This window comes from Alligator mississippiensis, chromosome 3 (genome assembly GCF_030867095.1).
Source record: "Alligator mississippiensis isolate rAllMis1 chromosome 3, rAllMis1, whole genome shotgun sequence".
NCBI lineage: Eukaryota > Metazoa > Chordata > Crocodylia > Alligatoridae > Alligator > Alligator mississippiensis.
Genome location: NC_081826.1, coordinates 213,503,044 through 213,528,436, shown reverse-complemented (window position 1 = coordinate 213,528,436; position 25,393 = coordinate 213,503,044).

Below are 25,393 nucleotides of genomic sequence, written 5' to 3'. Positions count from 1 at the left end.
AGAGCTCAAAAAAGTTCCCCGCACTGCAAACTTGCAGCACTGGGAGAAAATTAGACCCCTGGATATCCAGGGGTCTAAAAAAAATAAAGTATAAGAAAGCAGGGCAACCTGCTGAGGCAACCGGAGGTTGGGTCCTCCAAAGAGATGCTCTGGCTGCCAGAGCATCTCTGTGGTTGCCCCTCAATCTGGTGTTGAAACATGCGGCCGGCCAGGCCACATGTTTCAGCACCAGGGATCAGGTGCCAGTGAGTAAGAGGTCAGTGGGGGCTGGAGGAGGCCCCCTAGGCCCCCGACCCCTGCTCCGTCCAGCCCCATCCCCCCAGGCCTCCCCATCCCTTAAAAAATACCCCATACTTAAAATACCCACCCCATACTTAAAAAAAATAATCATAATAACAACCCGGCACTTACTGGCAGTTGAAGCTGCAGCTGCCTGGGGCCCCACCCGCACAGTGCCGGGCAGAGTGACAGCCCCAGCAGCCCCAGCCTGAGCCCTCCTGCCCCTGTGCTGTCCTGTGCTGCCCAGGGGGCTCTGCCAGAAGCCACCCCTGCTTCTCAGGTAAGCAGAAGCTTTTTTTCCATTTTTTTTTCTGTTCTTTTTCTGGGGGGGGGGGGGGGTTAAGTGATGGTCCCTGGGATTGTAGGGGTAGTCTTGGGGGTCTGGGGGTGCAAGATGGGGGGTGGGGCTGGGTGGGGAAGCCATTGGGGGGGGTCTGGGGGAGTAGGGAGGTGGGGCTGAGTATGGCAGCCAGTGCAGGGGCTGCAGCAGCTGGTGGGGGATGGGGCCAGGTGGGGCAGCAATCAGGGGGCTGGGGCGGGTCATGTGGGCCTTGCAGGGTGGGTGGTAGCTCCTGCGGGGGCCATTTGGCCCCCATTGGGGGGCCATACCCCTTGTGTGGGGGATGAACCCCCTGTTGGGGGGGCCATACCCCTTGTGAGAGTGCCTTGTTGAGGGTCTGAATCCCTTTTGGGGCCCTGAACCCCCTTGGGGGGGGTGTAGCCCTTGTGTGGGGACTGAACCCTCTGTTGGGGGGGCTGAACCCATTGTCTGGGGGGAGGTCACTGCCCTTGTGTGGGGGACCAACCCCTTGTGTGGGAGCCATCGCCCTGTGGGAGGGCAGCAAAATATGTATTCATGAATTCATGAAACCTGTATTTAGAGTTCACTTTATTATTATAAGAGACTTGCTTTAACACTGTAGATATATCAATAAAACATTGTCCAACTGATTGCTGTCTCTGTTTCACTCTCTCTCTCTTTATAGTAGTCTTTTGTTTTACTTGCGGAGGAACATGGATTTGAGGGTATTTTAGAGAGTGATTTTGCAATTTATTTTTTATCAGGGATTTTTCAGTTTTCCAATAGGGAACACCACAATTCCTGCTAGCGAGGCCAGTGGCAGGACCCTGCTTGCTCAGAGCTGGCACCTTGGACCCATCTGGCTGTGGCTGACCTCCTGGCCAAATGGGGCCAGGAAGACATGCTTTGACAGTTCAAAGCAGGCCACCATACCCGGAACATCATCTAGGTGATAGCTGCCTAGATGGCCGGGCAGGGGGCACAAATGGCAGTAGTGCCACACAAAGGCCAACCCTGCAACTGCAGTCCACTGGCAGCTAGCCCAGAGAGGCAGATACCTTTACTGGATTTGTAGTCCCCATCCGAGTCTGTCAGGTGCACAGCAGGTCACAGCCAGGCAGCAGCCCCCCCACTGCCAGACTGCTGCAGTAGGTAGCGGGTACAGGAAACTCTCAGGGCTGCTTCAGCAGTCCAGCTGGCACAAGGGGTAGTGTCCACATGTACTAATTGGCTGGGCCCCAGAAGCTTCTGGGAGCTAGTAGCCCTGAGCTACTTGCCAAGGTAGCTTTTTATACTGCTGGGACCAGGACAGGGCAGCTTTTTATACTGCTGGGGACAGCACAGGTGCTGGCCCCAGGCTCTAGCTCCCCCTGGCTGAAGATCCAGGAGGAGCCAGGCAGGGTTATTTTGCCCCTAGTGGCACAATTTGCTCCACAACAATGTACATGTCCGAGCACGTGCACCGAGGCAAAAAGCCCTGGCTCAAATTTGCACTGCTTCTATTAGAGCTGCTGCAAGCGCACGTGCCTGCAGGTGTGGACGTGCCCTTAGTGTCCTCATAAGTGCCTAAAAGGGTTGAGAAAAGATGATCTCCTCAAGGGAGACAAATGTTAGTGGGCAGCATTCACAGAACAAAGCATTTCTCTCATCTGTAAGAGAGACAAAACTGTCCCGGCTGGAGCAGAAGTAGGAACAGGAGCTGACTGATGAGAATTCACATGCATAATGAACCCTATTCTTTGAGCAAATGTATATAAAGGCAAGCATAAAGCAGGATCCACATCTGGGAGAAACTCAGTTTAAGCACAGAAGTCAAATCACCTTTATCTTTAATAATCCTTTACAAACCTAAGCAAAAATGTGTTATTTTATTAAGACTGTGACTTTGCAATTACTTGAAAATCCCTTTAAAGCAAAACCTGGGTCTATTTTAAAATGTTATTTTATTAAAATATGCTAGCTGGAATGCTCTCCAGGCACATCTTAGGAGGTTGATTACATAATAAAAACTCAACCCCCTAGCATAATAAAACTACTTAACCCCCCATCATTGTTATCAGGAAAGGCCTTATCCTATCCCTGCTAAACTTTTATTATGAAAACTACCTAATGAGTGTGCATGTGTGATTTGTGAACACATGGGGTTATCTTATTCACTAACATTGCATATCTTTTTTGCCAAAGGTTCATGAAAAAATAAATTTTTATAAAGTTTTTGGCTCTGAACCTGGGCTAAATCTGAGCAATGTTTAATCCACCCTGGCCGCAGAGCTAAGATACCCTATTCTAGAGGTGGCAAGAGGCTGCTCTCACTTGCACTGGTTATTGTGGCTGCCAGAAAAGTCATGCATCCAACCAGAATTCTTCATCCCTGTGTTTCTGGTACCTCTTTGCATTGACCTCTATGAAGAGAGCCAGACTTATTTAAATGGATATTAGCCTTTCTACAGGATGTATTCTCCAGTAGGGAAAAATCTGCCAATTTTGTGGCCCTGACAGCTCAGTCTCAGAGCCTTAGTGAATGGCGAGATGGTTAGAAAAAGTATATTAAGATTTTTTGGTCTAAGAAGAAACTGAGAGAGACAAGGTCAAAGAACTGGAACTTATGTAAAGCTCTTCTCTCAGGGTGCCTGTACACAAGTCAGGAGTCTGCTCTGATGTGCGGTAATTACAGCACACTAAAGGAGACTTGATTAATAAAGTCTGCTGAAATGTGGTAATTAGCATGCTCCAACCAGCCTCTACATATTGTGTATCAGCATCCCCATGCTTCAAAATGGCAGCGGGGGTGCTTTAACTAAAGATCTGAGAGCCGATCTAATTAAAGTGCCCCCCAGCCCACTCTCGGGGGTACATGTAAAAACACCTGCAGTCACCATTATGTGCAGAGTACTCTCAAAGTGTATTACTTTCAAATAAAGTATTTTGTGGTCACTCCAGGCTCACCTGGGCACATTGTGATGATTCATTTACTGGCCTACTTTAACTGTGTTCTCAAAAGGAGTTTGCAAGGATCTTGCTATTCACCTAAACAAAAAGTTTGCCATGGCTCTAGTTGCCAGATGTTTACAGTTAATTTGGGAGGCAGTCGCATCTCTTTTATGCAAAAGCATGCTGCCACCTTATTCCTTCCACTTTTCCAATAAAAACAATGTTTTTTTCCTGGTTAAGTGAATGCCCACATTTGGTAAATGGGCTTGTATAGTATGTAGCCATTTGTATAGCTCTTTGAAGATCTTTCATAGGGGTGATGTTACACTTAGACCATGCTAAGGGCACTTAAAATGTGAGCATCTGCACATTAAAATTTGTTAACTCATGCAAAGTGCTCTCTGAGGCCATGTCCAGATATCCAGGGGTAAAAGTAAAAAAAACAAACAAACAAACAAAAAAACGCAAAAAAAAAAAAAGGCAGAGTTGAGTGGCACATACGGGGGCTTCATGCATCACTCAAAACCAGAGCCTGGCCAGCCAGAGCCACATTCTAGCTGTTGACGAGGCTCTGAGCAGCAGAATCACCACTGCTGCAGCCTCAGGAGGCCCCCAGGACCCCAGATAAGCCTGCAGGCCCCAGCCTACCTTACCCCACCCAAGGTAACCTGCCATGCACCAGACAGCATGTGGCACAGGCATTCCCTGGGATAGCTAGCAGCAGCACAAGGTGTGCTGCTGCTAGTTGTCCTAGGGCAGTGGTTGTCAACCATGGGTATGTGTATCCCTAGGGGTACTTAAAAAGATTGTAGGGGTATGGGGGGCTCCTGCCACTGCACACACCCCAGAGGAGGCCCAGGGGGGCACATGCCCCCCCAATCTGTGTGCAGGATGGAGGTGGCTGCCACTGCATGCTGGGCTTTGCATGCTACTGCAGCTGCCTCAGGATCAGTGCGACACTACATGCCTGCTGTTGCCAGGCTGAACTTTGCCCCCTGCCCACTCAGTGGCAGGACTCACATGATGTCACACCGCTCCCAGAGCAGCTGCAGCAGTGCACAAAGCCTAGCACACAGCAGCAGCTAGATCAGAGGCCTCTTCTGGGGTATGTGCAGTAGCAGAAGCCTCCCTGCACCCCTGGATGAGCTGCCTGAGCTCCTATTGTCCCATGACCTGACCCAGCCCAGATGGGACTCTATTCACCCCAACCCCTACCCCTGTCTGTGCTCCATTCCCTCCCTCACTGTGAGGTCTTCAATCGGTCCCCCCCACCCCCACCCAGACTTATCTGCTGGGGGGGATAGACATGGGGCATGTGTGCACATGTGCATGCTCAGCCCCCACACCCAAATAATTTTAATATAAAGGGATACATGAGCTGAAACGATGAGACAGAAGGGGTACACTTCTTAAAAATGGTTGAAAACCCCTGTCCTAGGGGAACCAAACATTCACACTTGAGTGGATGTGGCCCAAGTGTTTAAAAATTATACCACTTTAGGCAAGGGTTAACTCTGGACCATGCTACGTAGTTCATATCAAGGTAACTTCATCCTGTTCCATGGAGCTCAGATGAGCAATTTGCAGTCCTCCAGCATCCCAGGATTCACTGCTCCCTACCCCCTCACCCCTCAAAGCAGGTATAGAATCCAAGTGTCCTGGCTTGTAGCTATGTCTCTGCTCACTAGCCCTCTAGTGGCAAGTAAGAGCCACAGAGGTAAGAAATGGTAAAACCCTTAGGGCACATCTACACATTCAATTAATGTGCTTTAGGTAATGCACATTAAACCTAGTACCTCCATTGTGAAGTACCAGAAAAGTGTGCATTAGCCTATTTTAATGCACATTAGCTAAAGAGCACAAGTGTTTTGTGATGCTTTAATGTGCATTAAAATAGGTTTATGTGCATTAAAGCTCATGTGTAGATACACCCCTAATATGGAACTGCTTACAACATATTCTAACTTCAACACTTCTTAATATTCTACAGATCTAGTATGGTCGAAGTCTAACATGCAACTTCACCTCCACCCCCAGTCTGCAGGAATGTGACATCAAACAGGAAGAAGTGGACACTGAAGAACAGATCTGTCCTTCTTCAAATTTGGCTCTAGTATCAGATGTTGATATCAGAGAAAATAATCATACAGCTTTTCTTGGAAGACAAGGAGAGGGGAAGGGCAACATCCCTCCTATTATACAAACATGCACCTGTTAAGTATTGTAAGGCTCTTGCTAATTATGTCGTTTTAACATTTACAGCTGCTTGTTTCCAATTAGAGCCTGGCCAAATTATTTAATGTTTTGAGCTCATTAAAAGGTTGATTGATAACAGGTCCCTTCATAGCAAACTGACATCATCTTTGCAGTAGCAAATAATAGGCAATGCACTGATCAGAGAAAAAGGAAGCACTTTCATTTGCTAACTAATACATGGCCATCTGTAGTTATATTTATCCATATGTCTGTTGAATTCTTTCTATTGAAATATTTCATTCCTGGGTTGAAAAAGAAAATCTTGTGTGTAAAGCCGCTGTGATTATTAGTTTTGGATTTTGCGAACACTGGAAAGTATCAGCTGAAACCTCTGTCAATCAGGAACATTAACTCTAGACATCAGAAATGTTAATGCACTAGGGAACGTTCAGGAATGTTTATATACTGAGCCATATATAGGCCTTGCCATAGAGAGCTAGACACAAGCTTGCTTTTACAGCTACTATTTCCTAATGCCTAAATGTGTTAGGCATTTCTACCACTCTGTAAATGCATGCAGGGATTTGTAAAATGCAAGAAAACACGGACCATAGCCAAAAAGTTTAATGGTCAACGAAGACTAAATAGAACACGGCATACTAAATATACTGTAGCATCTGCCATCTGTATTGCAGGGCCTGAAGCTTGCAAATTGGAGGCATTCAAAATAATTTAGCATGTTTTTTTCTGTCTCTAGGATGATATCAGAAACTTCCCTGAAAACAGAACTATCTGAAGTCAATTTACCGTGCCATTTCCAGAGGTTGCAAAGAAAAGCAAAACCATCCACCCTTGCTGTCACTGAGAGAAAAGAAAGTACAGACAAGAGGGTCCCCATCTACTGACAGTTCTTGATTCCTGTAACAGCAGTTTAAGCCACGAGCAGCCAGTACAAAGTTTAGCCAGACCAGTAATGTAGTCTAAACTGTGCCTTGAGGTTGATGTAGCAGAGCAACCCCAGGGCCCAGAAGCAAAAATATGCATATCGGCCACTCTTTACACACCCTTTTAGCTGCTTGGCGTATCCCTCAGTTGTAGGTGAGAACCTGACCCTCCAATTTTCTTTATTCATAGCCGCATGTATGAAGTCAGAGCTGGAAAGTCTGACAGTAAATGAGTCAGTGGAAAAAAAGTATAACTCATCACAGGCCGCAAAATGGATCAGGGCTGTAATGGGCAAATGTGTCAAGAGGACAACTTTGAGATAGCTTAGACATTAGTGGCCCTAATGGGAATGTCTCCTGAGAGACAGGAAGAGATGGTCACTAATGGGAATGTCTCCTGAGAGACAGGAAGAGATGGGAGTCCCAAGAAATCTTTCAAGTGAATGTTTAACTTCCGTCACTCGGGGAAAATATTTATCTCAGACAAATGTTAGCAGGCTTATGCAGCTTTCCTGGAGGTCTCTCAAACTCCTTAGTCTACAGCAATTTCAAAAACTTGCAGAAATCTGGCTGAATGACATTGCTGTTTTAGTTTCTGTGACAGTCCCTCTAATACTAATATCTATGATTAGGAGTAAGAATATCACATTCACTTGTAGTCTTTTATTTGCTATTAAGTTATACCAAGTTGGGGCATGTAAAATAAATGTTTTGTCTCCATTCCTTATGGCAGTGGTTCTTGACCTTGTAAATTCAAGGCACCCCTCCATAACTTCCCTGAATGTGGCAGCACCTCAGATGGGAACCTCTATAAAAAGTCTCACCTTACCTACTTATCTCCAGGCTGCTGATGCCACTAGATGGAATTATTCCATGCACCTCTTTTTCCAGGAAAGCATGCGGGCCAGACGGGGAAGTGGCTGTGGCAAAAGCAAGCATTCCTGTTTGCATTAGGTTTTCTTCCCCTCCCCTCTTGGCTGGCAATTTGTAGATAGGAAATGCAGATTCTGCCAAAGCCAAATATGCTGGTCTTATAATTAAGAAGATAATGGTACTTAAATAAAGATTGACATTTATATTGTATCATTTTAAATAATATTTAATTATTTGTATTCATGTAACTCCAGAGGCAGTAATCAGGATTGGAGCTCCATTGAGCTAGATACTTCACATGTGTAGGGATAGATTCGTACATATAGGACTAGGTTGTGAAGTGGCAGCTAGGTATCCAGGTCCCAACTTTAGGGGCTACTGGCATTCATAAACAGCCTCCACCCCCAACCACAAAATGCCACAGATGCCCAAAGTCTCTAGATGCCTACATTTCCATTGATAAACTTGTCCAAGTACCTACATTTCAGCTGCTAGGCCCAGGTAGAACTGTCTAAATCCTGACAGCACTGAGCTGTTCCATTTCTACCTCATCCCAAAATCCTGATGAGATTCATAAGCAGGGAAATGCCTAGTCTATTTTACCTGCAGTGCCCAACCCATGCTTTAAGCACGCCTAATCCTGCAAAACACAAATCAGAAGGAGGAGGTACTCCTAACAGCTATAGCCCACTTATATCAGATACCCTTGTGGATGGAGACCTTGCCTGACATGTAGAAGACCTAGGTTCTAATCCATATACTGTGGCAGGGAGAGGATATCTAAGGCTGGGTTTTCCTACCTCTCAGTGAAGTGCATGAACTACTGAGCTACAGGTTATTCTGGAATAAATCTCTCTTGGTGAAACTCTTCCAATTTCTTTACAATACTTAACATTTTCAGTGGGCCAGAAACAGATTGATTCCATTACCTGATGGTAAGGGTATTTACCTGGGAAAGCCAGGTTCCAGCGAAGATTTAAGTATTTTATACAAAGTGGGAGAGCTTCAATAGGAGACGTTGAGAGAGACTCACCCCAACATACCCTGTAGTCCAGTGACTAGGACATTCTACAGAAAGGTAGGCAACCAGGGCCCAAATCCTGCCCCAAGTCAGGCACAGAAGGAATCTAACCTTGGATTTTCCACATCCTAGGTAAATATTCTAAACCACCTGGAGGAGAAGAAGCTCTTCCTCCTCTTTTCTTGTGCTGCCAAACCTGGCATAGGTACCTAGCTCCAGGAAGAGGATTTAGAGTTAGGCCTTTAGCTCTCCTTATGAAATGGGACCACCCTCTCCAAGGCAGCCCTGCTCCACACACAGACTTGTGTTAAGTGCCTAATTCTCTTCAGTCATTACATAGGGGATCTTCAGGACTTGAACTCCTTTGTGCAGCAAGGTGCCTAAGAGTCAAAGTTACAAAACCCAAGTTCCACTTGTGAATCATAGATAGATCAGGACTGCCACTATTTCACTGAGTTTACAACAACCTAATTAGGAAATACTGACAGTGGTAATACCCCCCCCCCCCCCCCCAAAGAAAGGATGTAGACAAATTAGAGAAAGTCCAGCGGAGGGCAACAAAAATGGTTAGAGGGCTGGGGCACATGACTCTGAGGAGAGGCTGAGGGAACTGGGCTTATTTAGTTTGGAAAAAAGAAAACTATGGGGGGATTTAATAGCAGCCCCCAACAGAGGTGACCCGAGCAGGGTGTGGGGCCCAGGGCAAGCAAATCAGCCTGTATGGGGCCTCACCCCCAGATGTGAGGAAGCCGGCCGGGGGAGGGGGGGGGTGCCAAGAGGCAACGGATTCGCCAGCAGATTCGGTGGTGGGGAGGAGTGCCAAGCAACCGGACATGAAGCTGGTGGCAGTGCAGTGTCACCACAGCCACTCCACCTGGCTCTGTGGGGCCCCCCAAAGTGTGGGGCCCAGGACAGTCACCCTGATTTTCACCCCTCTAGGGACGGCCTAGAGTTAAAACTACCTAGGAGTTAAAAGTGATTAGAAACTAGAATAGAAAGAAACATTTTGAGGAGGAAGGATGATCTAAGGATTCACGAGTCCTAGATAGGCTTTGTTTCGAGAAGGCTAATAAATACTTTTAAAGTGCATCAAGGCTGCAAAAGATGTGATAAATTCTGTTGATTCAAGCAATATGCATGAAAGCAAGCAGGCAGGGAAATGGCTAGGAGGGGGTTTGGGAAGGTCTGTCTGGCAATTAATGCATGTAAGGATGGGTTAGTGCTTTTCTGCTTAGCCTTGGAAAAATGTGTCTTGCTGAGGTCATCATTTGTTCATACAACTTCTTCATAGGAACTAAATAAATTAAATTATTTCTAAGAAGTATTTTTGCAGAAGTGAGTTAATATGAAACATCATAGGAGGCTCTTGTTAGAGATTGAGACAAATAATGCAAAAAACACAGTTTGCTAAAGTCTGTGTCTATTATACTATGTTGGGTGCCTGATGGAAATTCTTCTAGGTCCATTAGACTCAATCTACATTTATTATATGTATTAGGTATTTTTAGCAAACACCTGAAATTCATGCATGTTTGTTATGATGCCTGCTGTATCCAACTGCTATTTATTACCTCGTATCTCTAAACTGTTGATTCTTACCATCTTGAACAACTACTTGAAAGAGATCTGCTTGCAGCCCCCTAAGGAATAAGTACCACACATTTCAGCACACCAATTAATATCAAATCCCACTAATGACAGAAGTAGTCATTCCGTTTGTCTGTTAGACATCAGATCCATGATGCACTCATTACTCAGAACTGCTTTTGGATAGGGAGCATAAAACCAGGCCTCAATACACAGATTTCCCTGATTACCTTCTAATGCTTTACACTCAGACTACCTTTAAAAGAAATGTCCCACAAGTTGTGAGGGAAGGTTTAATATTTCTAAACATTTTTACTGTAGTAGTACTCTGAACCATGCACCATAGAATGGGCCATTGTGCTAGGCACTGTACAAACATAGTAAAAAATGATACAGTGCAAATATTCTTTATAACAAACTGAGGGACAGTCTGTTGTAATGAATATACATTTAACATTAAAGAATGCAAACAGCATATAGAATATGTGAATTGTGCAAGTATAATCAAACTAGGTACAAATCTTATCACTCCTTCACATACCTATTTATTTTAATCTGTGTTAAATACTTATATTTCCCCTATTATACCAAAGAAAAGTATACCTCCTCTGCTCGCACTTGTAGGGAGGCAGTTAGACAGGCCAAAGCTACCATGGAGCTGAGGATGGCATCCCAAGTAAAGGATAACAAAAAATTGTTTTTTAGATATATTGGGAGTAAAAGGAAGGCCCAGGGTGGAATAGGACCCCTACTAAATGGGCAGAAGCAATTGGTGACGGACAGGGGGGACAAGGCTGAACTCTTCAACGAGTTCTTTGCCTCAGTGTTCCTAAGTGAGGGGCACGACAAGGCTCTTACTGGGATTGTAGAGAGGCAGCAGCAAGGCACCAGACTGCCATGCATAGACTCTGAGATGGTGCAGAGTCACTTGGAGGAACTGGATGCCTTTAAGTCGGCAGGCCCAGATGAGCTCCATCCGAGGGTACTCAAGGCACTGGCCGACGTCATTGCACAGCCACTGGCAGTAATATTTGACCGCTCATGGCAAACGGGCCAGGTCCCAGACGACTGGAAAAGGGCCAATGTGGTCCCCATTTTCAAGAAGGGGAGGAAGGAGGGCCCGGGCAACTATAGGTCAGTCAGTCTCACCTCCATCCTAGGAAAAGTCTTTAAAAAAATTATCAAGGCTCACATTTGTGAGAGCCCGGCAGGACAAATTATGCTGAGGAGAAACCAGCATGGGTTCGTAGCAGGTAGATCGTGCCTGACTAATCTAGTCTCTTTTTATGACCAGGTTACAAAACGCCTGGACACAGGAGTAGGGGTTGATGTCGTATACTTAGACTTCAGGAAGGCCTTCAATACAGTATCCCACACCATACTGGTAAACAAGTTAAGAGGCTGTGACTTGGATGACTACACAGTCTGGTGGGTGGTGAATTGGCTAGATGGTTGCACCCAGAGAGTCGTACTGGATGGGTTGGTATCGACCTGGAAGGGTGTGGGCAGTGGGGTCCCGCAGGGCTCGGTCCTTGGACCGATACTCTTCAATATCTTCATCAGCGACTTGGACAAGGGAGTGAAGTGTACTCTGTCTAAGTTTGCAGATGACACAAAATTGTGGGGAGAAGCGGACACGCCGGGGGGCAGGGAACAACTACAAGCAGACCTGGACAGGTTGGACATATGGGTGGAAAACAGAATGCAATTCAACAAGGAGAAATGCAAAGTGTTGCACCTAGGGAGGAAAAATGTCCAGCACACCTACAGCCTAGGGAATGACCTGCTGGGTGGCACAGAGGTGGAAAGGGATCTTGGAGTCCTAGTGGACTCCAAGATGAACATGAGTCGGCAGTGTGACGAAGCCATCAGAAAAGCTAATGGCACTTTATCGTGCATCAGCAGATGCATGACAAACAGATCCGAGGAGGTGATACTTCCCCTCTATCGGGCGCTGGTCAGACCGCAGTTGGAATACTGCATGCAGTTTTGGGCACCACACTTCAAGAGGGATGTGGATAACCTGGAGAGTTTCTAGAGAAGGGCCACTCGTATGGTTAAGGGCTTGCAGGCCAAGCCCTATGAGAAGAGACTGGGGCACCTGGACCTCTTCAGCCTCCGCAAGAGAAGGTTGAGAGGCGACCTTGTGGCTGCCTATAAGTTCATCCTGGGGACACAGAAGGGAATTGGTGAGGTTTTATTCACCAAGGCGCCCCTGGGGGTTACAAGAAATAATGGCCACAAGCTAGCAGAGAGCAGATTTAGACTAGACATTAGGAAGAACTTCTTCACAGTTAAAGTGGCCAAGGTCTGGAATGGGCTCCCAAGGGAGGTGGTGCTCTCCCCTACCCTGGGGGTCTTCAAGAGGAGGTTAAATAAGCATCTAGCTGGGGTCATCTAGACCCAGCACTCTTTCCTGCCTATGCAGGGGGTCGGACTCAATGATCTATTGAGGTCCCTTCCGACCCTAGCATCTATGAATCTATTACTGTAGCAGCTGAGTGGCTCAGAATCCTTATGAAGGTCAAGTTGCATATTACATCTGGACCATACTAAGGGCACTTGAAACATGAATGTCTACATGTTAAAGCTTGTTAACTCATGCTAAGTGCCCCCCAAGCATCTCAAAATTACACCACTTCAAACCAGGGTTAATACTGGGCTGTCCTACCTAGCTCATGTTAGAGAAACTTCAAACAAGCAATTTGCAATCCTCCAGCACCCCAGGATGCACCACTCTGAGCCCTGCTCACCCAGAGCAGGGATAGAGTCGAGGGGCATATCCAGATAAATGCATATGCATGCTTCGCAGTGCCATAAAGGCTTTTGAGGCAATGGAAAGTGCACATAGCACATGTGAGAAGGTTCTCCATGCTGCATATTTGCAGTGTGAAGCCAAAATTATATACTGGGAAATCTCAATATCTACATTTTAAAAAAAAATCATCAGAAAAAAAGCAGGGCAGCACACATGGCAGTAGTGTCTGCCACCCGAAACTGGAGCCTGGCTAGCCAGAACCACACGCTGACTGCCAGCCAGGCTCCTTGAGCCCAAATCACCACTGCTGGAACCCCAGGAGTACTCCAGAACCCCAGGTAAGTCTACTGGGGTCAGCAGCCTTACTTGGCCCCAGTCTCCCCTACCCTGCCTGGTACAATTCGTTGCAAGCCAGAGTGCACACACGGGGGCATTCCCTGGGGACAAGTAGCAGCAGCACAACTAAGTGCTGCTGCTTTTTGTCCCGAGGGAAGCACACATCCACTCTTGTCTCAATGTGCCCTAAGTGTCCTGGTTTCTAGCCACACCCCTGCTTGCCAGAGCTCTAGTGGCAAATCATAGTTGTGCAGGCAAGAAATGGTAAAAGCTTTAGGCTAAGTATAGACAGTCAAAAAGCCCGAGGCTGAATCAATTCAATCCTTGCAGGTTAGTCTAAACTATGTAGATTGGACCATTAAACAAGTGAGCATTCACTTTTGATTCTGAAAATGCAGCCATATGCCTACAGTGACCTAGGTCAAAAGCCAGGGGCAATAGAGCAGACCTCCCTGCTCAGCTGGAGCAGACAGCTTGGGCCAAGGCTAGCCTGTCCACCCTGTGCAGGAGGGTTCACAAAGCATCCTGGGATGCTAGAGGGCATGTGAGTTAACTTGAACCTGGAGGGGATCTGGGACACAAGCTCAATAAACTGATTTAACCTAAATCAGTTAAGTCTGATATTACATCCATCCAGGTGTATCTTAAACCGGTTTCAGCCATTTTGAAAGCGGTTTAGATGCACTGAACTTCTGTTGTGTTACAGATCTGAACAAATTTCCCATCATTTATACTGGTTTGTCTTTAATTTCTGTCCCTAACCTTAATGTGCAACTGCTCACAGCACATTCTAACCTTAACACCACTTAATGTTGCACAGATTTGGTATGGCCCAAGTGTAACGTGCAACTTCACCCTAAAAGGTATGTGTCCTGGTAGCATGCCTCTGGAGGCAAGAAAATGCTATTAATCTTCTTTTACAAAGAGCAGTGGCAATGTGTAGGGGGTGCACATGCACCCTCGTGCACTCCCTGAGAGCACTGGTGCACCCCCTGACAGGCTGTGCTCCCTGCTTAGGTGATGGGCAGGGGTGGCAGGCAGGACCACCACCACTGCCCCCCCTTGCAAGCACCTGCTGGGGTGTGGGAGCACCTTGGCCACTATCTGGCCGGCACTATCAGCTGCAGGGGGACACCCCTGGTCAGCGAGATTGGCCATGGGGGAGACCCCTCCCAGTCACTGACTGGTCGCTGTGGGGGCACATGCACTCCCTGACTAAGGCAACACCGGTCGCCCATGACAGAGAGAATTGAGGCACAGGGAGAAATCAGTTGGAACTAAGCAATAACACATCTGGGAGGACCTGGGTTTAAGTGACTTGCCCAGGTCATGCAAAAACTCTGTGGTGGAATGTAGGATTAAACCCAGCTGGTTTGCATTGATAGTCATAACCTCTTCAGGGCAAGGTCCATGCATTTATATGCAATTTCTAGCACACATTTCCATCATGCATTCTTCTATGTGTTTGTAGACAATTCCTAGCACATTACGGGAGCTACCAGAAGGCAAATGATTACAGGCAACCCCTGTTTAGTGCTCTTAACTAGTTCCTAAAAAACCGAGCATTAAGCAAAATTGAAAGTATTTGAAGACCCAAGATGGCAACCGCAATTTTTTTTAATGACCCAAGATGGTGACCACGAGTGTTATAATGAAACTCACTGAGTGCTAAATGAAATCAGGTATCAATTTCAAATGAGCGGTATAGTGAAATAACACTAAATGAAACAGCATTAAGTGGGGGTTGCCTGTACTCTGAATAATTGCAGTGCAGCTTATAACCAGCTCACATGTATTTGCATATGGTCAGTGAAGTACATAGAGAACCTCCTACCTGCACGTCCCATACACTGGTCACTCAAAAGCTGTGCATATCTGGAAGAACATGTGGACACTCTAAAAGAACAGTAAAAAAAAAGTGGAAGCATGTCCAATCTCCCCTCATACTGTACTTATATTTGCTAACACAAGAACTAATTATTTTCTCATGGAGTAGAATAACCTTAACATTTTAGTGGTAGCTGCAGACAGGCCTTTGCCTTTGTTAAAACAGAGTTAAATCTCTAAAGTAAAAGACAGGAAATATATTGATTTGAATCAACATGAAGCTACAAAGCTAAGTATTGGTTTGAATTTATAATTTCCTAAATAAATTATAAGGGATTTTATGCAGTCCTGTAGATACCTAGCAGAGCCATACAAATTACAATGGCTTTTATAGCCTTATATTTTATAGTTAGATGTCAGGAACAGTAACAATATAGTATATCACTACAGATAGGGATATTACACTTAGAACTGTGAGGTGGCCATTCATCCATGAATGCTTGGATGACACACATGGAGAATAATTGTTAACATTAATGGGAGTTGTGAATGTAACTTCTCCCCAACTCCATGTATCACTGGAGAATAAACTCATGTACAATTAAAAAGAACCTTCTTCTTCCTGTCTGTCTTTTAAACCACTTGAGAGGCACTGGATTGTCAGCCCTGAAAACATAAGTCCTCTGTTTATCCACAGAACAAGTACTGTTCCTGGAGCATATGTGAAAAGTCTCACGGATGTGCCTGAAACACAACATGAGGCCAAGAAACAGTTCAGTGATTTAATTCAGCCTTTGGCTTCTGTAACCTAATCCACACAGACAGACCTTCTAGCACACAGAGTCCCACTTTAGTCTGACTTTTGAGCAGGCACAAAGACCATGTACATGGGTCATATTATAGGCTTCTATTTGTAAATGTCCTCAATTGGTCCCATAGAATAAGGATAGTAAATAGAATAATAAAATGCCACACAAAAATCTGTTCTCGCTTCACTCTTCTGAGAAATGCTAGAGACGAGTGCAGATTTCTGGCACTAGCCAAGTCATCGGCATAGCCCACAGGGCCGGTTCCATAGAGTGGTTCATAGGGAACCTACAGAGGGGTATACAATAAAAGAGAGGAAATTAGTCTGAGAATAATTACCCCTCTGGCCTTGACATTTTGAAATGCACTGTAGAATTATGTTCTGACTTTTTTTTTTTTAACACATCATTTGTTTTTTCTTAATCCAACACACTCTAAAAAGGGTCATCTGTATTCTAAGATCACCTCAGAGGGGCACTAAAATATTAAGAATTGAGTTTGCTGCCATAATGCTTAAGGCAGCCCTCTCTTTCCTAACTTTTAATTTTATTACTGTACCTGGCAGTTAAACTGCTTCTCATTATCCGCAGTTTGACTCTGCCATAATCATGTAAACTAGTGATCTAGAACAAATTCTGACAAGCAAAATATCACTCCAAGTTGCACTGTGTATTACATCCTGAGGCAAAAAGCACTAAACTATATGTTCTTATACACTACCAAAATAAAAGCTAAAAGGCACTAACACTGAATGAGCTAAACATGCTGTTACTCCTGTATATTTATTCTGAAAGTCCCAGTGATCTCAAACCTGAGAAAACAGGTTCTATTCATCTTTCTACTGTTAGTGTTACTATAGGACCCAAAGAGATAGTTAGATATGTTAGTTTTAAGTCAGGCAGAAGGTGGAGTAGATTTGTTTGTAGATGAACTAAATCAGAAATGCGTAGGCTTCCATAAGCAGTGCTTTACTTCATCAGACGCTCTGAAGAGACTGCAGGAAGTAGAGCTTCTAAAAATGAAAGCAGTGATTAGAATACAAAGGGTAGGGAAGGGGGAGTAAAAAGGAGTTTGATATCCGAGGTCATGATCCAGCAACGTACATGCTTCATTTTAAGGCTAAATCTGTGGAGACTATTTACACTTAAAAGGTAAATGCATGCTTTGCTAGGTCAGGACTTGTGTTCCAAGACCACAATGCACAATCAGTTACAGCCTTACTGTAATTCTATAAAATCATTCAGCAGTGGAAAGCAGAGTTTCAATTGCCCTTGTTCAAATTGCTCTTTAAAAAAAGTCAGTATTGACAATCAATTGAGTGCCTGCTTTTCAAAAAAGGGATTAGGAGGAATCACAAAGTTGGATAACCAAAGCCATTTAACTGCAAGGGGCAGTTAAATGATTAATCAATGAGTTAGCTGCACCCTTCACAGCTAGTATAGCACAGGGCTACTCTCTATGAAAGAGACATTAAATCTGATTTAGCCAGTAGCATCACTTTTCTAGTAGTCTTGTCTCAGGTGGGGCCTGACTCACATTCTCTGAAAAGATACAGATAAGCAAAAAAATTATGGCAGGCTACAATCAGAATCTCACTGCCTTGAATACGGTAAAATACAGAGAGAGAGAGGGAGAGCTTCTGCCCCCCAGAGCTGGCAATCTAATGAAAAAAGACCTACAAAGGAGGGGAGTGACTCTTAGAGAAACTAATAGATGCAGAGATTAAAGAATTTGCCTGAAGTCATCCATGAAGACACCTGCAAATCTGCAATTAGAAGTCAGGGTATCCCCCCAGTTCTTCAGCCAAATCCCATTCTGCTATTTTATCCTGCCCAGCCCATCTCTGAAAGTCATGTGCTACTTCTCATAGCACCTAACTGTCACAACCCAAAGTTGTGATTTTTTGTTTGTGTGTGGTTCGGCATCGCTAAATTAATTTTTCCCGCTAAATTGCAGCTTCTTTGCATGGTAGAGTTCTCTGCTGCAGAGGAGAACTCTGGTGCAACGGAGTATTTCCCGCCAGATTTGAAGCTTTCTTTGCAGGGTGCATTTCTCTGCTGCAGAGGAGAGGTGCTCGTTGCAAAGAGTTCCCGCCATTCGTATTATAATTCGAGCCCCATTATTGGCTAGTTCTAAAATATGCATATGTGGTGGCTAGTGATTGGCTTGCTAGCCATATAAAAAGCTTGAGTGGTTTCCGCCCAAGCTGGAGATCTCCGAGAATCTCAGGAGGATCCTGAGAACCCCGATTCCGAGAATTCTGGGAGAAATCCGAGAGAATTCCGGCAAGGAATCCACAATTACCTCGTGGATTTCTACGTAAATCTCGGACCGAATGGTGGTTTAATCAGCCATCAAGAGCCTCTCCCCGTCGCCGATAAATTCCTAGACGTACCCCTTCCTGTATACTAAAGATTTAAACCCAAGCCGGACCCGCGGAGCCTTAACAACTCCGTGGTTGAGGGAACCGAACCGAACCCACAGAGCTTTAATAACTCTGGGGAAGAGTATTATCGTACGAACCCACAGAGATTCAGCCACTCCAGGGGAACCGAGCCCATGGAGCCTTAACAACTCCGGGGGAATTGAATCCACGGAGCTTCGACAACTCCGGGGAAAGAGCTGACTTGTCGTAATCCTCCAACGGGGATTCAAGCGGAGCTGCACCTGGAAAGCTGTCCAGCCTACACCACTACCAACTTTGGGTGTAAGTAAACAATCTTTTAATCAACCACTACGCGTTTGTGACTAATTCTAGCTTGCCACCGGTTTTCTCCGACCCTGCATGCCCGGGCTGCTGGCCACAGCCTGCGTGCGCAAAGACGGGCTGCGGATCGCGCCCCCCCCCCCCCCCCCGGCTCGCACTTGGCGGCGGGATCGGGGCCCGGCCCGCACGCTAACAAAGTAGACTGCTGTCTATAGAAGCTCACATCTCTATGAACCAATTAGGTCTCCAAGATGCTACCCTGCACAAACTGCTGCATGTCAGAAAGTGTTACTTCATCGAACTAATAAAATGAATGTAAAATGTGCAAATAGATCATAATAAAACCATACTGTATGTCTTTATATCAACTCAAAAGAAAAGTGGCCTACAGTTAACAAAACAACATGACACAAAGATTGTAACTCCCTGAAGAAACAGATAGAAAATAACATGGATGCAAGATCAAAAATGTACAGAGCAGGAGAGCTTCTAGCAATGTTGTTAGAATTAGGTGCTTAATATCAAGGGACCTACCAAATTTGCAATTGTGCGATTTTTGCAGAAACCACAAAAAAAAAAAAAAATGGGCTCCATGGAAAAACTGCAGGCTTGCTGCCAAAAAAAAAAAAAAAAAAAAAAAAAAAAAAAAAAAAAAAACCACTTACTGAAAATAAAATGCTGGCTTCCCAGAGGGAGCCAACAGTCCTCATGGCACTGCAACCTGCTGCACAGCCCGCTGGAGAGATGGGGGGTGGCATGAAAGGCTGCCAGTGGCGATGCATCGCCACTGACTAGCAAAGAGGGCTGCCTGCCATGCAGCTTCACCCCTCCGCCAATTGGTAGCAAGGAGTGGGACTGCATGGTAGCCCTTGCAACCAATCAGCGGCAAGGGGCAGGGCCATATGATGGACAGCCCTCACAACCAATTAGCTGTGAGGGACAGAACTTCCAGGGCCCCATAGCTAATCAGAGGCATGGGGGGAGGGGCCTACTGCACTCAGCCCATGAAAAGAGCGGCCAGGCCCAAGATCTGCCCGCAAAATTGGCCAGCCACCTTCTCACGTTAGGTAGACCCCTACTAGTATCTAAATGTTGGTGAGCATTCACAAGTTAGTATCACTGATGGGTGTTCAGCCTCTCTCAGAACAGAACTTAGAATACTTACTAACTTCTGCTCCAGGAGAACATTAAAATGTACTAAAAGTCTCCTTTGCTTCAATGGGACCTAAGCACATACTCTCCTGAATAGAGATGGATTAAAGTACTTATGATGTGCTTTCTTGTCTGAAAGCCTAAGTTATTTGCAGACAAGGTTTTTTGAGTAAATCTGATATCTTTTATCAGTTATTTGCAGGTTACTTTTACACATAGATTTAAGAATGCACTTCTTTTGCAGAGAGGCCAATTTTGCTGTGCTGTCATCACTGGGATTGTGCGCAGGATCTTCTTACGCAGAAGCTGAGGTTATGATGCTTTTTATCTTTCTTGCTGCAATGTCAGTGCGAGCCTGAACATCATTCCTTCCCTAAGTACCCTCGTGCAACTGATTGATGCATTTCTAAAATAAGTCACAACACTACATTTGATTGGAGGACTGGAGAATTAATTTGCATTTCTTTAATTTCAGCTGAGTTAAGACCATTGAACAGAACTGCTACAAAAAAAAAGACTCCTGAATATCTTCACAAACAAAAGTAGTGAGTTTAATTCACGCGGGGGGGGGGGGAGGGGTGCCATCAGATTCTCCATTGTTTGCAAGTCTGTGAACACCTTGGGTATTTAGAAAAATTCATGCAACTCTTAAAAATTTTAACACAAATGACAATTAGTCAAAAATTGACACCCGGAATGCATTCTTTATTTTCTTTTACACCATTCCCCTTATTGAAAAACCAAAGGTAACAATGGGTTACAAACAATGACTATTCAAAAATGTGTTCATATTAGCTATACTTTTAACTACAAATAAAAAAAGACATCCACAGAAGTCAGAATCATATTCCAAAAATAGAAAAAGGACTTAATTCATATTTAATAATAATTTGACCAACTGTTCCTGAAATCACCAGATTTCAACTCATCTGGTACATTATTTCCAAAAGCTAAGCATTTACATGATTTAGTAAGTAAAAAAAAAATATATATATGTGGGGGGGGGAAAACCACCTTGGGATTTTAAATGCATCACAGAAGTTCTTTAAAATGGGAGAAAGCACCATAGCCTACAAAAATAGCTGCCATATATTACAAAATATCTGGTGTGTGTGTAGGATATTCAAGCTGTTGATGATCATTTAATCCATATGAAAATCTTGAAGTAAGAAATTTCCCATGGATTATTATTATTGTTTCATGTAAAGAATGTGATTTATTTTCCATTTAAAAACAGGCTTGTAAACAATTCAAATAAATAGCTGCTCTGTCAGTCTTACTACCACGTGGTGTTAACATCCAAATTTAGGACGTGGGATTTTTATTTGAAATAGCAAAACTAACTGAGGATAAAAATAGTGTAATTTAACTGAAACAAAACAGAGGCATGGAAAATATCATGGAGCTTAATTTTTATATTTGTGACAAATGCAATGCAACTGAAAAGAAAATATGACAGTTATGATGGGTGAATCATGGTAATTTATGCCCTTTGGCAAGATGGAGCTCACATATTCCAATAAAATCTACTTTCACTACTCCCCAACTGCTAATATTTTATAACTATTCATGTACAGTACAGCGTAAAACTCTGGTAGTAGATTTAAGTCTCATACTTCTTTATGAAATTATCAGGGTCAAGTAACTTCTTATCAGCCACCATTTGGAACAAGTGTGAAACTCTCTTTAAAAGAGGTTGATGAGCTAGAATTATTTTTTATGTGCAGTTAGTATGAAACTGAGGATATTATATGACTGCATAAGTACAGGCACCATCATCAACAGGTAACCAAACACACAAGACACTAAGTATCTTTAGCACCCTAAATAGGTTTGTTATATATTGAGCTTGAGAGGCTGCATTGATTCAGGAAACAGAAGAAAATGATAAATACTAGAAAAGGTCTGATTATGTATATATTTTCTGTCCAGCACAGGGCTACAAACAAATCTATTCAACACAACTGGCTGTTCATAAATATTAATATCTTGCCTATAAGACCTTTCTGTTTTGTGAAGTCTTTGGTTAAGAAACAGCATAAGTCTATAATACAGCCCTGATTAACCACCCTCCTAGATCAGAAATTCTCTGATAAACAAAAGGCTGGTCTCATCCTCCTGGCATCACCATTTTTCCAATTATTTTGTTGATTTGGACAGTCTGACTGCTCCTATGTGTGAGCAGTCAGGAATCAGCTGTGCTTTCTCTATACTAATTAACTTTCATAAAATGTTATGAACAAGGGCTCATACCAGAACAACATGGCAAATCTCAGCTCCAGTGCTCTGTTCTACCCATCTGCACTGAACTTCCATTAATGTCAATGGGAAAAATCAGTCATGGTCTACCATGCAGATCTCAGAAGATTGCCCTCAGTAAGTCCACAGTGCTTTCAACTGCCAGCAGATGATAAATTCTCTCTGCATCTCTTCACCAGGAGAATTTTGCACGCCCACAATATCTGTATGTATCCACCCAACACCCATCTGTATGTACCCACCCAACACCCACTACTGCTGTATATCATACACATAGCTGTGCTGCCATTAAAATAACTGAGACAATAGAAACAAGTATAAATACATCATTCAGGGGCTTAGCAATTAGAACCAGAATTTCGATGGCAGGATATACGGTAGCTCCTCTATTAGGTACAGTTCTGAACTCGGAGTTCAGAGGGGGTATGGATGGAGTGAGCTTTAAGTCACCTTTACAGCCTCTTGATCCTGCTCTCCAAAGGTCAAGCTTAATCTGAATTGAGACAACCTCCTCAGGCTCCCTTAAGCATTGAAGCCCAGCTCTAAAACCCCAGTATGCTGCATGCAGAAACACTTCCACTGACATATTTATCCAACTCCCAACCTCATCTATGCCTCACCTGCTATCATTTTAGGGTAGGAGTTCTCTTCAGACTGTCTTAAAGATGCTTTTCCTTGCTCTGAAACAGATTTGGGGGAGCTCCTCTACACTAGTTTGAAGCTTTTACCTGGCAAAAAGGGGTCAGAGCTCCTTATTTGTCAGGGGAATTTCCCCCTTACCTGTACATCACCAATTTGAATCCAACCCTGGGTGAAGAGACCAAAAACCAAGGGTTTGCTTTAGTGGACAGGCATCCATCACAAGGGGCACCTGGTTTGTTAATATCAACAGACAGATCAAGGATTACAAATTATCTGTGACCCCTTACAACAAAGTAAAAACACATTGCTTAGCAGCATACAACAGACTGCAGAATGATTCATGGCTGCTTTGTGGATAATCAAAAGCCTTTAGTCAGTAGGGATGTTAAGCTGACATCTTTCATAAGCACTAAATTCACTCCAATGATTTTAAAAGAAATTAGCACTGAAGCTGTTAATGTACATCATACGCTAGGTTTGTATAATTAATATAGAAACTAGAGTAGACAAGATACTCTGATGTCACTTATACTAAAAGCAGCCTAAATTTAAAAAAAAGAATCAGAACAGCTTCACTTGTGTGTGTGTGCACAAAACATGCCCTATTTACATCTGGTATGTTGGGGAATAATTAGCAAGATTCATATTGTACAAAAGTCTTCACCCTAGTAATGATCTATTTATTGCAAATGTTTTCACTTAAAAGCAAGGCTGAGCCATGCAGCTCTGAATTAATTATCTGTCTCTCTTTCTGATCAAGTGCAGGACTGTTCAGTTCACTGCCAGGCTATAGTATCACCTGTCTACTTTCATTTATTAAAAGAGTTCTGTATTTAACATCTAACCAAGGATCCTGGCAAACCATCAATAAGTTCATGTTCATCCATCAATATGCTTACTTTTCTATGCGCCATACACAATGGAACAGACATTCTTACAATTGTAGCTCTATGAACTTGACAATAGGATCTGCAAGTAGTAGAGGCTTCCCCAATGACACTTAAGTATCATATTGTACCTAGATTCCAGGAACATAAACCTAGTCTCAACCTCTGCTGCCTCCACAGTTTTCACTTGTGATGCCACCCTACCAATTCTTGCACTGCAATGTAACAACACATTTGCATATAAGAAAGAAAGAAAATTAATCTCAACTTTGACTAGTGGAAGAGACCCTAAACACTAGGAGCTAACATTAGTGGAAGAGACCCTAAACGAGGAACGAGATTCCTAAACTATCTGGAAACTAACAACATTTTACCAAAGAAAAGTTTCAGCTGCATCCTGCTTCCCCTTTTGACAATGAGGCTTGGGCTCACAGAACAGTTAAAAGAATGTTAAATAAGTCAATCAAATGTTAAATAAGTGGCCGAGACTCAGCACTAGGGTATGGCCCGGCTGTATGAGCATTCATGGTTATCTGGCCGGGTGCCAAGGGATTGGAAACTGGCTAATGTGGTCCCAATTTTCAAGAAGGGGAGGAAGGAGGACCCAAGTAACTATAGGCCTGTAAGCCTCACCTCGGTGCTTGGGAAGATCTCGGAGAGAATCATCAAGGAGCACATCTGTGGAGGGCCAGCAGGGGAGATCATGCTCAGGGGCAATCAGCATGGGTTCATTAAAGGCAGGTCCTGCCAGACCAACCTGATTGCCTTTTATGACCAGGTAACTAAATCCTTGGATGATGGTGTCGCTGTGGACATAATCTTTCTAGACTTTAAGAAGACCTTTGACACTGTCTCTCACCCCATCCTCATCAATAAAATAAGCGACTGCAGCATTGATGCCTGCACAGTTGGATGGGTAAAAAATTGCCTGATGGGGCACGCCCAGAGAGTAGTGGTGGACGGGTTGTACTTAACCTGGTGAGATGCAAGCAGTGGGGTACCCCAGAGCTCAGTCCTCGGGCCCGTACTGTTTAACATCTTCATCAGCGACTTGGACGAGGGGGTGGAAAGCACGCTGTCCAAATTTGCTGATGACACTAAGATGTGGGGCAAGGTGGACACACTTGAAGGCAGAGAGAGGCTGCAACTAGATTTAGACAGACTACAAAAGTGGGCAGATGAGAACAGGATGGGGTTGAACGTAGACAATGCAGGGTGCTGCACCTTGGGAGAAGGAATCCACAGCATACATACAGGCTGGGGAGTTCCCTTCTTGAAAGCACAGAGGCCAAAAGGGATCTTGGAGTCATTACTGACTCCAAGATGAACAGGAGCCATCAATACTAGACCGCAGCCAGCAAGGCCAGCCATACCTTGTCATGCATCCAAAGATGCATTTCAAGAGTATCCAGAGAAGTGATACTCCCTCTCTATGCGACATTGGTCAGGCCGCAGTTGGAGTACTGCATCCAGTACTGGGTGCCACACTTCAAAAGGGATGTGGCCAGCCTGGAGAGGGTTCACCCACTTGGTGAGAGGGCAGCATGACAGGCCCCATGAGGAGAGACCGAGGGACCTGAACCTGTTCAGCCTCAGCAAGAGGAGACTGAGGGGGGACCTGGTGGCTGCCTACAAATTCATCAGGGGAGATCAACAGCAAATAGGCAGAGCCCTTTTCTCCCCAGCACCACCTGGGGTGACAAGGAACAATGGTCTCCATAAGCTGATGGAGAATAGGTTTAAGTTAGAGACCAGAAGCAATATTTTACAGTTAGGGTGGCCAAAATCTGGAACCAACTTCCCAGGAAAGTGGTCCTTGCCCTTACCTTGGGCAAATTCAAGAGAAGGCTGGATGATCACCTGTCTGGGGTCTTGTGAACCCAGCA